The 18,466-nt window shown below is 37.6% G+C and overlaps 1 protein-coding gene across 3 annotated transcripts in view; it reads left to right on the top strand.

Moving 5' to 3' along the window:
- Positions 1 to 18,466, top strand: part of POGZ (pogo transposable element derived with ZNF domain) — a 2,357,128-nt gene that overhangs the window by 144,588 nt on the left and 2,194,074 nt on the right. The gene's annotated exons all lie outside the window — the stretch shown is intronic.

Here is an 18,466-nt window from a genome sequence, read left to right as displayed (position 1 = left end):
TTGTTAATTACCCAAGCTCGTGAAGAACAGGTGCCAGTCTCTCCTTTATGGGCCAAGTCTTGTGTACTTTTCAGAATGAATTCTCCAAACACCGTACTTCATTTAATAAGGCTTTATTAAATGTTCACAATATCTGAATACTATCTTCATTAACAGTGCTGATAAACAATAACAGTCTGTAGAAATGATGGGATGCTGGTTAGTAATAACAGTGCAGCTAAATAAATCCATAGTTTCTGCACGTCTTCTGATTGTCCTGAATAATGTAAACTGAAACAGACTTTGTTTGACCTGTCTTCTTTACTCAGGCTCGAATGTCTGTATTGTAGCTTAATCTTCTCTGTAATGTCAGGTCGTACGACCTAACTGACAGACTGACTTCTCTAACTGTATCTGAAGTATATTTTTAATAATACCAGAACCCTGTAATATTGCTTTACACCCTTCTTAGCCTTGGTTCTCGGGCCTTGTCTTGTATGTGCTTTATTTAACATTCCATTAAGGAACATTCTGTAGCTGGAAAGATTGTATCTTTCCCTTGAGAAAAGAATATTCTGTATTTCTGTATTTTCTGCACATTTCATGCTTATCTTTCCTTTCTAATAAAGTGTCTTTCTCTGAAACTGAATGCATACATGTCTTACCTTTTAGTCTGCTTAATGCCTAATAACTACTTTAAAATGGAGGTCCCTAATCTAACAGGAAGGATGGATTAATAATGGTTTAGTGGACTGTTTCAGGATTTTTAAACCGAAGTTAGGTAGATTTTCTGGCCTCCCAAAAGTACATAAAAATCTTCATGTTCTTAGTTCTAGGCCTATTGTGGCTAGAGGTGGTAGTAAAACTGAATCCATGGCCATTATTGTTGATAAAAAATTGCAAAGCTTGGTCCAGCAAGGTCCTTCTTATGTTAAAGATTCCTTTGATTTTGTTGAGTTTATACAGTCAATTGCAATTGCAAAGATATGTGGCTGGTCACAGCAGATGGTATTTCATTATATACTGTTATACCTAATGATCAGGGGCTGGAAGGAGTTGGCAATGTACTTCATGAATCAAAATGTTTTATGAGAGAAGAAACTGATTTTATTGTGAGTATTTTGGATGTGAATTTATCTTATAATTTTTTTGTATTTGATGGTATTATACTTAAGCAAGTTAATGGTGTAGCGATGGGGGCTGTTATGGCCCCCCAGTTACACCAATGTTTTTTTATGATGAGCTAGGAGAAAAAAATGAATTCATGAGTCTCAATGTTATAACAACGTGATAATGTGTAAGCGTTTTATAGATGATTTGTTTTGTTTTTTTATGGAAGGGGATGGAAGTTCCTTTATTTGATTTTATCGAGTATCTTAATTAGGTGTCACATTTTTTTAAAATTCACTTTTAATTTTCATTTAAAAAGTATTAATTACCTGAATTTGACCTTATTTAAGAAAGCCAACAAACTGAGTGCTAAGACTTATAAAAATCCAGTGCAAAGTAATAGTTATATGTTTTATAATAGCATGCATACTGCTAAGCTTAAGAAAAATATTGTCAAAGGCCAATTTGATAGATTTAGTAGGTTAACTGAGGATGATGGCCATTTGCCATCTCCTACTTTACTCTTCTGTGCCCACATTCAGTACACTCTACCACACTACTTATTTTTCAAAACAAAATTACTCCCCTCACCAAATCAAATTCCAAAGTTAAAATCCAAATTTCTGTATCCTCTCCCCCAACCTAACTCTTTCTATCCTGACATCACTACTCCTTTCAGGTGATATACACCCCAACCCTGGTCCTAATAACCAGATCTCAACTTCCAAACTCCTCCACTCCATCTACTATCACTACTACTTCCTCCCCCCACACTTCTATCACTCCCTCTCGTACTACGACCTCCCTATCTATTTTCACTTCCCCACACAGAACCAAAAGACTAAATTTCCTCTCCATTAACATTCAGAGCATCTCCAACAAAGTGTCTGAACTCCACGCACTCATACAACACTATAACCCCCACATCTTAACTCTCTCTCTGAAACTTGGCTAAAACCCTACATACACAACTCAGAAATCTGCCCCCCTGGTTTCAACATCTACAGACTGGATAGATCTACTAAAAGGGGAAGTGGTGCCATTATTCTCTATTCTGACTCTTTCAGTATCTTACTACTCACCATTACCCCTCCCTCCTCCCACCCTGCACAGCTACTCATAGTAACCTGCCATCTCAACACATACCAAAAACTAGCCTTAGCCTCAGTCTATTTCCCACCAGGGAATAACATTACCATTCTTGAAGGCATCTTATCTTGGTGTTTTCATCACATCCCCTTTGAAACTATCATTCTTGGGGATGTAAATATAGACTGGAACTCAGTTAATTCTACTACACCTTCTCACAGTCTCAATCTACATGGTTTTACTCAACTTGTCTCCTCTCCAACCCGCCTTGGAAAAAACACTCCAATTCTGTCCTTGACTGGATTCTCGTAAATTCTCCAAACTGGTACCACCAGCCAGGGTACACTACCTGATTCCATCAGTGACCACCTGCCTATCCATATTACTAGATACTCACCCAACTTCACTAATACTCACTTCATAAAATACATCTGTAACCAAAGAAAATTCAATGCCACCTCCTTCAACGAAATCTTCTCCAAAATGAACTGGTCCTGCCTATACTCTCTACCTTTAAACGACGCAGCCAGCTACTTCAACCAGACATTCCTAAACATAGTCGACTCTCTTGCCCCCATCAGGAAAATAAAAGTCAAAGCTAAACATGCCCCCTGGCTATCCAAAGAAACATTCCACCTTATGCATAAAGGCGATGCCACTTGGAAACAATATCAGAAAAGCAAATCTCCTGCCCTCTACAATCATACAGGGAACTTAGAAACCTTACAAAAAAAGAGTCAACCAAGACAAAAGAAACGTTCACTTCTCTGAGCAATCTCTGCACACTTCTAACCTCCAGAAGTTCTGGACAACCATAAAAACTCCCAACCCTTTTCCCAATCAATCACCCTCTGATACAGCCATCCATTTAAATCACCACTTCACTGATACCATTTCTAAACTAGTACCTAACACCACCAACAACCCTAACCCTACCTCTAATTCCACTTCCAGTTCTCCTACTTCCACTACCAAGCCCACACCTTTTTCACATCCCCAGTCTGACTCCACTAACCTCTCAGACCCCTTCATGCTCAAACCTGTCTCTGTTAGTTATATTAAAACTCTCCTCACTAAACTCAAACCTAGTTCTCCTGCCCCTGATAACCTACCTCCCCAATTCCTTAAACTTGCTGCTAACTCAATTGCTCTTCTATCGCCATTCTAATCAACCACTCAATCCAAGAATCCACTGTCCCCTCTATGTGGAAGCAATACTACACTATCCCTCTACATAAAGGAGGTAACTCCACAGAACCATCTAACTTCCGTTCCATTGCTATTCTTTCTCCCCTCTCCAGAATTCTCAAAAAGTGTATCTGTTCTCAACTACTTTCTCACCTTACTCAAAACAATCTTTTAACCACCACCCAGCATGGGTTCAGACCCAAACACAGTACTAACACTGCACTCTTATCCTTCTCACATACAGTAGCTGAGGCCAGAGACAATAACAAACTCGTGTCCTGCCTTTTCTTAGATCTCTTAAAGGCGTTTGATACTGTCTCTCACAACCTTCTACTTCATAAACTTTCTCAGCTGAACATTTCCATCCCCACTCTTAATTGGTTCTTAAGTTACCTGTCCAATCGCCTACAAGCAGTTAAATGGCTAAATTCCTTCTCTCCCTTTCTGGCAGTTCAGACTGATGTTCCTCAAGGCTCAATTCTCATTCCCCTCCTTTTCAATCTTTTCACCAATGACCTACACACTGCTTGTAACCTCTCCTCTATCATTCAGTATGCAGATGATTCAGTTCTGATCTCCATTTCTGACTCTATCAACAACCTCCACCATTCCACCCAAACTTCATTTCATTTTGTTGAGAAGTGGCTCACCAACAATCAACTCATCCTGAACCCCTCTAAAACTAAGCTCTTATTATTCCTGCCTAAAACTCTAGCCCAACACAAATTCAGCTTTTTCTTATCTTCTCTAAATGGCACCATCATAAGACCAGACTCACACACTAAACTTCTGGGTGTCATCATAGATGACCAGCTCAAACTAGACCTCCACATACTTCATTCCATAAAGAAAACACACCAAAAACTGGGCCTGCTTTACAGAAATAGCAAATTCCTAACCCTCAACTCAAAACTGCTGCTAGGCCAATCCTATCTCCTCCCTGCCCTCCACTATGGCTCCCCTCTATTTTCTAATCTACAAAGTAATCTGCTGGCAAAGCTTGACCAAACCTACAACAAAATTGCTAGATTTGTTACCAGCAGCTCCTATAAATCCCATCACTGCACAGCACTCACAAAACAACATTGGCTTGAACTCCTACACCTTCTGGCCAAAAGTCAGCTAATCCAAGCTTTTACAATTCTTAATTCTAACTCTGACTGCCCATCTCTGTCCAACCTGATCTCTTGGTACATCCCTCCCCATTCCCTGTGCAGCTCTGATAAACACTTACTACAAGTCTATAGACCCAATAAGAACATATGTAAATACTCTATAAACACTCCATTTCCCTTATCTGGAACAATCTTCCACTCCAAATCAGAAACCATACCTCCCTTTCTAACTTCAAACATGACCTGATACTGTATCTCCATAACAACCCTATATGTACCTGCAACCACCCTACTTAACCCCTCCCTCTCCCTATACCCACTTTACCACTACGTCTGATCTATAAGACCTTTCCTATTTCTATAACTTACTATATCTATATGCTGTCCCTTCTACACCCTCCCTCTAGATCACTACATCTTTCCTCTACTGCTTTCTTCTTCCGCACCATCTCTTCCTCTGTTCTGAGGCCCCTTGTACATACACTTTTCTCTTTTTTTTTTACTCCTGCACTAGTTTCTTCCTCAGATCTGAGGCCCCCTGCACATACACAATTTCTCCTTTTAGCCACTAATCTAATAATGCCATATTATTTTCAAATGATTACCTATAACCTTAATTTCCTTACTGAATACCTCTTGGATTTATTATCGTTGTTTTTCCTTTTACAACCTTATTGTTATATTTTTGTATATAGCTATGCTTAATTCCATGGAGTACATTATTTTTTTATTATCCATTGTATTCATGACATTGTTTTGCACTGTATTATTGTAAACTTGTCTCTACTTGTATATCTGTTTGGGGCTTTTCCCCTCGGGTCTCCACTGAAAAAGGGTAAATTCTTACCCAGCTGGACTAACCCAGTTAACAAATGCAAAATAAAAAAATAAATAAAATAAATAAATAAGTTTAATGCTCGAGGGTATCCACCTGGGTTTATTAATGAAATGATGAGCAGTGTAGTTTCTAAAAGTACATTACCGGGGAGATAATTTTTTTCATAACTATCAGAACAGAATGCAGACTAATATGTTTATGTTTTAGCCTGTTCACTTCCTTATTTGGTGGATGATTTTAATATCAAGAAAATTATTAGGAACAAGTGGAAATTCTTGATGAATTTTCAGGATATGAGAAATATAATTGGTGATGCCCTGGTTTTTACGAATAATAGAGGGAAATATGTTAAAAAACATTTTATAGAAATAGTCGTAGTAAAAAAAGTAGGGCGGCCACAGTGGTGCAGCGGTTAGCGTTGCTGCCTCACAGCAAGAGGTTCTCCGGTTCGATCCTCAGCTGGGGTGCCTTCTGTGCGGAGTCTGCATGTCCTCCCTGTGGTTGTGTGGGTTTCTTCTGAGTGCTCCGGTTTCCTCCCACATCCCAAAGACATGCTGTAGGTGGACTGGACACACTAAATTGGCCCTAGGCCTGAGTGTGTGTGTGCCTTCTGTGGAAGGTTAGGCTGGCAACTCAACACCGTAAAACTCCATTGCCAATCATGAGTGGACGGTGATCCGTTGTGGTGACCCCTAACCGGGAAAAGTAGAAAGAAGAAGAAGTCATAGTAAAAAAAAGTGTTTCTAGAGGTATGTTTATATGTAAGGGTTGTAATCAGTGTAGGCTTGTATTAGTAAGAGAGAGGCTTTTTATAGAAGCTAAAAATTAGTTTATTGATTTACTGAATAGATTTGATTACAAATTGAAGTATGTAATATATCTAGCCCTTTGTGGGCTCTGTCCCACGTTTTACATAGGAAGAACAACTAGGGGGTTTTATTTTAGGATGTTTGAGCATTTGTGGGCAGTAGAAAAAAAAATAATTAAGTAATGCATTGGTTAAGCATGCAGCATTGAACCATTCTGATCAATTAATTACTTATAAGTTTTCTATAATTGATCAGGTTTTAAATTATGATAAAAGGTGGGATGCAGAAGATGAATTAGACTGGAAGGAATATTGTTAGCAGGTAAGGCTTAATGCCTGTGCTTATCAAAGGATAAATGATAGCAAGAATTTTAGAATTGTTTTGAAGAGGAAAGGGTTAAAGCACTGTAATTATTTTGTCATGTGACTTCTAGTTTCACTTTATATGGATTGCTAGTTTGATTATGCAACTTGGTCTGATGAAGTTTTTATTAGATTGAAAGCACTTACCAGTTGTATTTGTTTTTATTAGCTGTATCAGCTGTATTTCTTTTCATTAATGTGCATTATTTTTGTTTTGAAGCCGGTTTCTTTTTTCTTTTTATTTTATCATGTTTTCGAGCCTTTGTTTGTTTTTATTTCATTTTATGTTGGCTGCATGTGGCGAGGATTTTACTTGCACATGCGTAGCTTTGTGTCGGCAAATCCAAAGTCAATCTTCTGCAGTCGACATTTTTGCTGTAGACATTGAGATATAAAGCTGAAAGACACAACAACTACATTGAGATATATATTTGCACATCATGAATATGTGACAGAGCAAATGAATGGGTATTTAGGGAGTAGATGTGTGAGGATAAGGAGAAGTAGGGGTCATTTTAGCAAGCAGAACAGCAGCAAAGGAGATGAGGGCAGCAAAGGCACATGTTGGAGAGGTGTTGGCACATTGAGTCAAGTAAGGGAACATAGGTCTTTTTAGGTGTTTATCAGAATAGAAACAAGAAGGAACAGACCTGGCCAGGCTGAATAAAGATAGGAAGGAGATCATAAAACACAAATAAAATAAGAGATATTGAATGAGTATGCCACCTCACAAAGGAAATGGGAAGGAAGCTGTCCTTCTGGGAGGGAGATAGGGCTGAGTGCTGAACACATTGGGTAGACAATAGGATAGAGAGGAAGGAGGTAGAAAGAGCACTGGCTGTGGGTTTATACTTGAAACTGAGAGAAAGATTAAGGATTTGGGTATAATTCTAGGTAAGGGACTTCTATATGGGGGTAATGTACAAGTGAGAACTAGAAAGTGTTGCGTAATTTTAAAGGATATCTTATGAAACATAACTAGTAGGGAAGAAAGTGCTCTACTTCCTGTCCACAAGTCTGTAGTAACAAGTATAACTAAATATGGTGCATCTGTCTGTGCATAATCACTCTCAGTACTTCTGCGTGCATAATCGCTCTCAGTACTACAGGCTGGAAAGGATCCAAAGATATCTTACAAGACAAATCCCTAGACTTAAGTACTTGTGTTAAGAGAACAAAAGGTACGTCTCAGGTCATTCACACCAACATGGACAATGACAGAGTCATATTTGTACTTGTTGTGGAGTGACCTGAGTGCATGGGTTATGTGATGGATCCTGGCACCTGACATGCAGCTGACAGTAACCTTCTCCTTGTTTAGCCTGGTGAGTGGGACATCAGTGTGCCTGATCATAGAGTCACCTATGACTAGTGTGTTGGGTACGTTGTTTTGCCATATGGGCTGTGGTTGAGTGGCACACTGAGTCTGTGGGCTATGTGTCATTTGGGTTGTGTTGGGGGGGTAGAGGTTGCTTGCGTTTCTGCTTTGGAGGTCTCTGTTGCTTGAGCAGATTATTATTGAGAGCCTCCGTGAATGTTTTTTGTGTTTCTATGTGTGGATTTTGGTGGTGTAGATTTAGTGGAACTATGTGATGAGTGTGGAGTGGTGCAAGTGTTTACCTTCTCCTCTTGACTGTCAAGTTCAGTTTTGGTTGGAGAGAGCTTTACCTCCTGTTTGGCTAGATAAGTGCATCTCTCACAGGTTGTGGTGTTGGGTGGTAGGAGGAGAGGGTTGTCTGTGTACATGAGGCAATTGCTACATTGCCTCAAGATGTCCAGATTCATCAGATAGACAGGAGAGAACACTGGGAGCTGACCCTTGGACATGCCTGGATAAAAAATCTACTTTCCTCTAGACAAGTGAGGAAAGTGAGTTTAAAAGCTGTTTTCTCTAAGCAAGTGAGGAAAGTAAGTACAAAAACTGTTTTCCTCTAGGTAAAGAGGAAGGTTGAGTGCTGTAGTAATTTGTAGCTTATTTAGTGCTAATAACAAGTTCTGAACAAGTGCTGAGCATGAATTCAAGTGCTAAAACTAAGAATCTGTACCTAGATCTTGTGGTAGATAGGCTACCTAGTGCTTATCACTCCCACTGATAAGCTAGAATGCTTCTCTCCAACACAGAAAGGCTTGGGGGGCTCAGAAGCTTACAAACAGTCCTGGGTACAGCAAATCTGTATCTGGACTAGACTAGTTACAGGAAAGGTGGGAAACAAGCGCAAATGCAGGCTTTTAAACCAGAAAGTTAAAAGAGATGGAAAAACTGCCCAAACGGCCAATAAACTACAATTTCTGACCCAGAAACCACACAGAGTGCAAAAACTTCTCATCTTCTCTTTGTCGATGATTTAAAACTGTATAGCTCATAAGATGAGGAATTGAAAGCTCAGCTTCAAGTAGTCAAAACTTTTTCAGGTCATATAAGAATGTCATTTGGTCTTGATAAATGTGCAGACGCAACCTTTAAAGCTGGAAAGCTGCAGCACCAAGAAAACATCAGTTTGGGACAAGAATGTGATATAAAAGAACTTGAACAAGAGGGAATGTATAAATATTTGGGAATTGATGAAGGATCAACAATAAAACATGTACAAATGTGAATAAAACTTAGTAAGGAATATTTTAGACTTAAATTAATCCTGAAAACAGTTTTGATATCTAGGAACAAAATTCAAGCTATAAACCATTTGCTCTTCCTGTCCTAACTTACAGTTTTGATGTGATTGACTGGCCCCAAAAGGTGTTGGATGGATTAGACAGGAAAACAAGAAGGATGCTTTATGCTCATCAAAAAATCAGTGCATACCAAGATTATGTATTCCCCATTCCAAAGGAGATATGGGCCTCCTTGAAATTGACTACATGTATAGAGCTGCAATTGTGGGATTGCATGCACCTCACAAGACCCAAATATAGTGAAAGTTTTGAAACATGAGGAGAATAAATTTAAGATGACTTCCATTCTTAGTCCAGCAGAAGCATATCGGCATCAAGCGAGAATGGAAATCAAACAAGAAGTAGATAAAAATCAGGCACCAACTGAATGTGCCAAAAAACAAAAGAAAGAATATAAGGTGAAGGATCAGATGAGAAGGCAAGAAATGTGGAAAATGCATAAATATATTTGCAAGTATAGAAAACTCCTGGAAGAACCTCATGTTGATCAGGATCGAGCACAGGAATGATTAAGGAGAGGCAAATGTAATCCAAAAGATGAAAGATTAATATTGGCGGCCCAAGATAGTGGACTACGTACACTTTGTTTTACAAAGTCCATTGAATATGTGGGAAAATGGACAAATGTAGGTTTTGTAAAACAGAACTGGAAACAGTTGGACAACTTGTTGCTGGTTGTGATATACTAATGGCAGAAGGACTAAATACTGAAAGGCATAATAATGTGGCAAAAATGTTGCACTGGGGATTATGCAAACATAATATTGAAGTAGCTGAAAAACACTGGAAACACGAGCCACAAAGCATCATAGAAAATGATGAAGTCTACATCACATGGAATCACCCATTACCAACAGTTCAAAAGATAGATGTGAGAAAACCAGATATATTAGCCGAAGAAAAGAAGACAAAAGTAGCATTGATCATCGAAATTGCTACATCCAGTGACTACCATGTCTTATGTACAGACAGACACAAAATCATAAAATACCAGGATGCGGAAGGATACCCAGACAATTCCAATAGTAGTAAGAGCAACGGGGTCTTATAAAAAAAAAAATCTACAATCATATTTAGATTTGTTACCAATACATGTTAACTCCATATGAATTGCAGAAGGAGTCATTAATGGGCACATTGCGATTGCTGCGAAGAGCACTTCTGTTTAACATCAAAGATTGAAACAATACTAATTTCATTGGCTTTAATCATACTTTGACTTAAGAATTGGGTTCATTCCAGTCATGCTATTAGAAACCCAGAAGACTTGGAGAGATTAAAAAGGGTCAAAAATGTTATACTCATAAATTAGAAGAAAGTATTCTAAGATCTAACAAACACAAGAATGGAGAAAGGAGATTTTGCTGATAGGGATGACTACAGATAGGGGTACCAGATAATAGGCAAGAGGGGGCTGGAATTTATTAGAGAAAACTGGCAAAGAAACCAAGGTACTGGAAGCAAATAATTAGAGGGGGGAAAAGCAATAGAATGGGAAGAGGCCAAGAATACATTTGGACTACAGGATAGAGACTGCTTTCCCCATCACGGATTGATATCCGAGTATAGGGAAAGAGTAAGGGATAGCTTTCCCCATCACGGATTGATATCCGAGTATTGGGAAAGAGTAAGGGATAGCTTTCCCCATCACGGATTGATATCCGAGTATAAGGAAAGAGTAAGGGATAGCTTTCCCCATCACGGATTGATATCCGAGTATAAGGAAAGAGTAAGGGATAGCTTTCCCCATCACGGATTGATATCCGAGTATAGGGAAAGAGTAAGGGATAGCTTTCCCATCACGGATTGATATCCGAGTATAAGGAAAGAGTAAGGGATAGCTTTCCCCATCACGGATTGATATCCGAGTATAAGGAAAGAGTAAGGGATAGCTTTCCCCATCACGGATTGATATCCGAGTATAGGGAAAGAGTAAGGGATAGCTTTCCCCATCACAGATTGATATCCAAGTATAGGGAAAGAGTAAGGGATAGCTTTCCCCATCACGGATTTATATCCGAGTATAAGGAAAGAGTAAGGGATAGCTTTCCCATCACGGATTGATATCCGAATATAGGGAAAGAGTAAGGGATAGGGTTGTGTTTGTAGCTGAATTTGGAATAGAAGCTGCTGGTAAAAAGGAATAATTAGTTGGGCCTATAAAATAGTACATGATAACAACAGGAGTCAATTAGAGGAGAAATAATGAGAGGACATATGTATGGCTCCCATTATGCAACAAAGTCTAGAAGATTTAGGAGTTTTACTTGGAAATGTTTGCATTGGTATTTTTATACCCCAAGCAGACTCCAAATAAATTTTCCTCAGGTAGATGGCAAATGTTGAAGGTTTGATGGGGAAGGTAACTGGGAAAATATGTTTTGGGAGTGTAATGAGTTGGCAGACTGTGTCAGAAATATTGGGTGAGCAAATGGATGTAACTAAGGGTATGATTTTTTTTTTTGCACTGGGATACAATATCTGAATTGCTTAGACATAGTAAGACTTTTCAAATTTTAATTTGGTGGTTGCCAAAAAAGTAATTGCTAGAAAATGGAAATCATAGTTTAAACCAACTGTATTTGAAGTACTGAATATTGTGACAGAGATAAAAAGAATGGTATTAAGATCTTTAGAAAAGGGAGAGAGCAAATTACACAGAAAAAAATGGAATTTGTGGGAACAATACATGCAGAATAATGTTTGGGAGGCGTGAGATTTAAAGGAAAGCAGGAAGTGAGCAATTTGTATAATGTTGGGTTGATGATAGTTGTACAAAAATGTGTGATATATATAATGTTTGTTTTCTTTTATATAAAAGTATGTTTGCCTATGTCTTAAGTGATAATTCAATAAAGGTGTTTAAAAACGTGATGTGGTGCTATTGGTAACCTGGAGGGGCGTTAGGTATGCTTAAGATACTTGCATGCATGCCCTCAGGCACCACTGTTCACAGTGTCACAGCCACCATGTGGATGGATTAAGGTAGTCGGAGACCAGCCCAGATGAATGACAGCCCAACCCCCATTTCCCAGCTGTCATCTACTGGGGAGTAAATAGGCCTACAGGCACTCCCTTGGTCATGGAACAGATTGGACATAAGGTTTCCATAATATTGGGATGAATAGGCTAGATTTCACCCGGGGGGGTGAATAGGTAATTAGTGGGTCAGGAGTGTGGCTTGAGGATGGTCACTGTGGGGTTAGCAAACTGACCTTAGCTACTTTATACATAATTTGCATAGTAGCAGTAGTTAAGACCCAGTTAACATTACTTGTAGTCTGGGACAAATCTTAGTTCTGGACATGATATGAAATAACCAAATAAAAAAATACTTTATGACATAATGTATCTGTTATCAAAACGTGTATCCAGTGTTGTCAAAAATCCTTCTGCCTCTTTCATGTTATCTGTCATGGATTCCATCCCAGGTCTCATCCATCTTAATTCACTTTTATTCTGCCCACATTCATACCATCATATAATACAATGCTTTGTTTGGCACATATATTTCTAAACAACTCTCTCAAATAGAAATACCAAAGTGTTTTGGAACCATGATAATCCAAGAGTTAAAGAACTACTGCTGTTTTGATAGATTTAAAATCCTGTCAATATTTTGTCTGACTTATAGACTTTTGCAAGATGATTTGTGCCTTGCATTCTGAGTTATGTCAAACCCTATCTCTGCAACCTTCTTTTCATAATAAAGTAAAACTGCTCAGTTAGTACTCCTTCCAAGGATCTAGTTTTATGCTAAAATATCAACAAGTCCCATTTCAGGAATACATTCATCATCTAACACCTCTCTCTTGTATGGAACTGACTCATGACATATTGAAATGTAATACCCTAGCCTAGCAAGGTCCAGTTAGATGAAAGAATGGGATCCCATAACTTCATCCCAAGAGTCAATTTATACAAACTTCTAATAAAGCCACACTAAACTATCCCATTTCAATATTCCCTATTCCATTTCCATTTCTTTTTGCATCCATTTTCTCCAACATCTCCCTATTTTCCCATTCTACTAACATAATCCAAGTTGAAAATATTTTTCTTTTGAGCTATTCATTCACTTTCAGAGTTCTTCTATGACATGTTGTTTAAGCTGAACATGGTTGACATATGGCTGACTTAATATAAACCTATTAACCTATTGCATTGGTATATTTAACAGGACCTGCAGTATCTCTTTACCATAGCACATTTTTTAGTCACTAGGTGCATTACTGGATACATGCATATAACCCACTATGAGACTCCAAAGAGCACATTTCTGTGCCCTGATGTTGGGCAATTGTTATTTTATGTGACTGACTTACCAACGGCACTATTGTTACAGCTTACAGTCAATTTATTACTTGACCCCTGCATAAAATTTGCTCAGGTTTATGAACTTGAGTCCTCTGTCACTCATGTCACTGTGATCTGAGACACACATATAAGTCACATGGCATTATTCATTATGAAGGGAACATGTTTTTACAACAATTTAGCCCTGAGTATAAATTACTTAAATGCACATCTGGAACAGACACTAACCTGGTTAACAACAGGAAAACCAGTACTCCTCCTTAAGAGTGAACCTACAAGCCATTTTAAGAACTATAGAGCAATAACTTGTCTTCTAGTAGTGTATACATTGTATACTGGAACTGATGCAGACAGAGTTTCTAGCCATCTTGAAAAAGAAAATCAATCATGGCAAGAGAGCAAACAGGTAGTAAAAGAAAGTCACTTGAAACAAAGAATCATCTGTTGTTAAACAAAGCCACAGAGAACTGTAAAAAGAGGAAGAATCTAAGTATGGCAGAGATAGATTACAGAAAAGCATTCAACAGCATCCCACATTCATAGATTACGTAATGCTTAGACATGTATGCAATGCACCCTACATTGAACAATTACATTGCAGTGATTATGAAACAGTGGCAAACCAATCTGTAGCTAAGCCATGATAACGAGCAAATTATTATCACAGGGATAAAACTTCAAAGGCGGATATTCCAGGATGATTCTTTGTTGCCATTGCTGTTTTGTCTTGAACTTAATCCATTAGGCTGTTTAAATAATAAATTAGGCCATGGTTACTGCTTAACTCCCACAAATCATTTTTGCTCAAAGAAATTTTAACTACTTTTTGTGAATGATTTAAAATCATATAGTTCATCAGATGGGGATCTTCAAGCACAACTACAAATAGTTAAAACTTTCTCAGATGACAAAAGAATGATACTTGTTCTTGATAAATGTGGAAAAGTATCATTTATAAAAGGAAAGCTGCATCACCAAGAAAATATCGACCTGGGACAGGAATGTGATATGAAGGAACTTAAGCGGGAGTGAGTGCATAAACATTTGGGAATAGATAAAGTGTTAGTAAGGCATACTTAAGAAGACTAACCCTAATATTGAAAACTGCCTTAACATCAAGAAATGAATTTTCTGTTCCTGTTCTAATATACAGCTTTGGTGTGATTAACTGGCATCAAATAACACTGAATCAGTTGGATAAGAAAGCAAGAAAAATGCTTCCTGCTTATCAAATGATATATAAAAATAAGTACATCCCAAAATTATATATCCCAAAGCCTCAGGAAGTGTGGCCTCTTGGAAATTAACTACAGGTATAGGTCTGAAATCATGAGAGTGCATACATGATTGCAGGTCTCATTAGATCCAAACCTAGTGAATGTTCTAAAGTATGAAGAGCCGAAGTGAACGATGACGCATCTTTGCTTAGTTTAGCAGGAGCATTTTGGAATGCAGTAGGAATGGAAATCAAACCAGACGTAGATGAGAATCAGACAGCAACTGAAAGTGCCAAAACAAAAGGAAGAATATAAAGAAAAGGACTAGAACAAAAGGAAAGCCCGCTGGAAAGTCTACATATATAGCTCAAGTATAGAAACCTCCTACAACAACCACATGTTGACCAGGATTTGGCAGAAGAATAGTTAAGGAGAGGTGAATTTAAACCAAAATATGAAAAACTAATAATGACAGCTCAAGGCAATGGGCTACGTACACTTTGGTTTGCAAAGTCTGTCAAAGCATAGGAGGAAGAGACAGATGCAGGTTCTATAAAACAGAACTGGAAACAGTTGCAGATTTCATTGCTGGTTGTGATATACTCATGGACAAGGGTCTGTACACACAAAGGCACAGTAATGTGGTGAGACTGTTGCTTTGACGATTATGTAAAGATTACACTATAGAAGTAGCTGAGAAATATAAACCACAAAACAGTACTGAGAGGGGTGAAGTTCAGATTCACATGAAATCACTCAATACAAACAAGTGAAAAAAAAAAAAACGGAAGGAAGCCAGACAAAACCAGCATTTATCATTGAAATTGCTGCACCCAGTGATTATATTTTATTACATAATGAGAAACACAAAGTCATAAGATACCAGGATTTGCAAACAGAAACAATAGCGATGTGGAAGATACCCAGGCATTCCCAATAGTAATAGGAATATTGATAAAAAATTATAATCAAACTTAAGTATGCTACTAGCACATATATCTCCTTATGAACTGCAGATGAAGGTAGTGTTGGGTGCATTCTGGGTGTTGAAAAGAGTACTATATGTTAACATCAAGGACTGAAACAATGCTAATTTAATAAACTTTAATCAAAGCCTGACTTGGGAATGGGGTCTATTCCTGTCAACATACTACAAACCCAAAACATATGGAGAAATTAAAAAGAGAGCATTAGTTATTTGCTTCCAGTATATGCCCCCCTGACGATATATACCAGCACTATGGTTGGTGCTGCTTAAGTCCTCACTAGTGGTCAAATCCAGGTGTGTTTTTCATTTGGAGTACAAAACAAAGTTACTTAGTTAAAGAAAAAAAAAGTTTAAGGTGCATTCAAGTGAAATTTCACATGTGGTGGGCATGGACTGTCAAATGGGACTGTGGTTTTGACATTTTTGGCCCAGTAACAAAATTAATAAGCACAGAAAGTGGTCCCCGTGCCAAAACTCCAAACTAATAAAATAATTCAGGCACAGTGAGTCCAGCAGTTGTAGCCACGTCTTTAATACACACCAAGCAAGGAAAACGAAAAACAAGCACCTCACATAAAAAAACGCTACAATGAATACTCCTTATGTTTTTGTCAATTAACTTCTTCAGAATAAAATGACTTAAAACAAGCCCTTCTTATATATACGTAGGTTTTTAAAAATATCCAATAGCATCACAGAATAAATTAAACAAGCTTAGTTAATGAAATAGCTTGACAGTGTTAATAATTAATTAAACAAACAGCTTGTACTGGCAATCAATTTTAGATGACAGTAGCTCCCCAGGTTTAAATGAAATGTTATCTTTTAAAACCTGTTTTGAAATTAAGATCTGCAAAACTATACATTTTACAAATTTTACATACATTTTATATGTACAAGGGTATGTTTTTTACATTTTTTATATTTTATATTTTTTTATACTTAATATGAGCTATCATTCAATTGGTTCTGGTATTAAGATGCTGTGTCCTTATTTATATCAATTTTTAAAACTATTCAAATTTACATATATTTTATTATTCATGTTATTTTAACACAAGATGGTGCTATTTCACAACTTTTTAGCCTAGTTAGTTTTGTAAGGGTCATTTTTAAAGTCAAGTGTCATACATTCTGTACGTTTTCATTTATTATTCAACAACCAATATGAAGTTTCATATGTAAAAGAATTTAGTCTCTCTCACTTTATATTGTTAAGCTGTTTGTTTAATTAATTATTAACACTGTCAAGCTATTTAATTAACTAAACTTGTTTAATTTATTCTGTGATGCTATTGGATATTTTTAAAAATCTACATATATATAAGAAGGGCTTGTTTTAAGTCATTTTATTCTGAAGAAGTTAATTGACAAAAACATAAGGAGTATTCGTTGTAGCGTTTTTTATGTGAGGTGCTTGTTTTTCGTTTTCCTTGCTTGGTGTGTATTAAAGACGTGGCTACAACTGCTGGACTCACTGTGCCTGGATTATTTTATTAACAAAATTAATAACATAGAGACATACTGGAGTAGAAAATACAGAATTATAATAATATGGAGTCACTTTGAAGGGAGAAGATGCTTTTCTGGAGGCAACTGTATAACAGATGATTTGGTGAAGAAAATACTCTTTGGCTCAAGCTGTGCTGTCCCGTAAGTAATTAAAAGCACTATCAGACTTGAGCTTTTTAGTATAGCAAAGCAAGTGCATGGAGATTATTTTAGTAAATGCGTGAAAGTGTTGTCACGAAGCTGTAAAATCAGTCTCTGAATAAGCACTCTTAAGAACTAACAGAAAATTTTGAAAGCGCTAGGAGACTGTCAATTTCCTAACTCAGTTAAATGTTTAAGTAGTGTAGTAAGATGTTAAATTCTAAGGCATTAGTAAGACATAGAGTGTGTGAGGGTATGCTGGTACTTAGCAGTGCTGCGGGGGGCTGTCTGCTGGTAGGAGCTCTATGCAAAGAGACTTTTATTAAAGAATAAAACAAGTGAGTCTTGAATTTAAAGAATGAATTACCTTAAGGCTAAAACTGCAGTTGTGCCCACTCTGACAGTCCCACTTACAAAATGAAATTAGGTTGTGATCACAGGGTTCTGATGTTCTGATATTGACAGCATTCAGAACTGTTATAGGGATGTATCCTGAGCTATTAAAGAGGAGGTTATTAGGCTCCTGGGGTAATGTTTAGGAAGTTGAGATGTGCTGGATGTGAGCTGTCACTGTGGTAGTAGTTAAGGAAGTAAAGGCACTGAAGAAGAAGAAGGTGGAAGAAGAGAGAAGGGTAAAATATGCAGGTTATGGGGCACCAGTATGGCTGTGGGGGAAGGGGTTTGTAGGATTTGTGGAAGCTTCAGCAGTTACAGAAGGATATTTGACAGCTGGTAAAGATAGAAGGGAAATTAAGCATGGAGAGAAAGCAGTTAGGAAGTCTAGAGAAATAGTACAGTATAAGGACAAAGGAAGAAACAGATGTAGTCACTGTTTTTTTTTTCAATTGCATTATGTTTGAATGCTGTTTTATTGAGACAAGGTCATCATATCCCAAACTGTTGCACATAGGACATAAATTATTTTTTTTTTAGCCACCCCCAACATGATCTGCTCAATGGCTTCCCTGCATGCATTGTATTGGTCCATTTATTCCTTTAGTGGAGTTATGCAAGTACCAGGCTTATTCATTGCCTGGACATGAAGGGAGCCTTATCAATTCATTTGTTCCCCGTAGAGTCAGGGGTCTGATATGAGGGAATGAGCCATCCTGCCAGTCATGTGCAGTA

The sequence above is a fragment of the Protopterus annectens genome, chromosome 8.part0 (genome assembly GCF_019279795.1).
Source record: "Protopterus annectens isolate FY-2018-M chromosome 8.part0, PAN1.0, whole genome shotgun sequence".
Taxonomy (NCBI): Eukaryota; Metazoa; Chordata; order Ceratodontiformes; family Protopteridae; genus Protopterus; species Protopterus annectens.
Note: the sequence above shows the minus strand (reverse complement) of the source record. Positions and strands in the feature narration are given on the sequence as shown.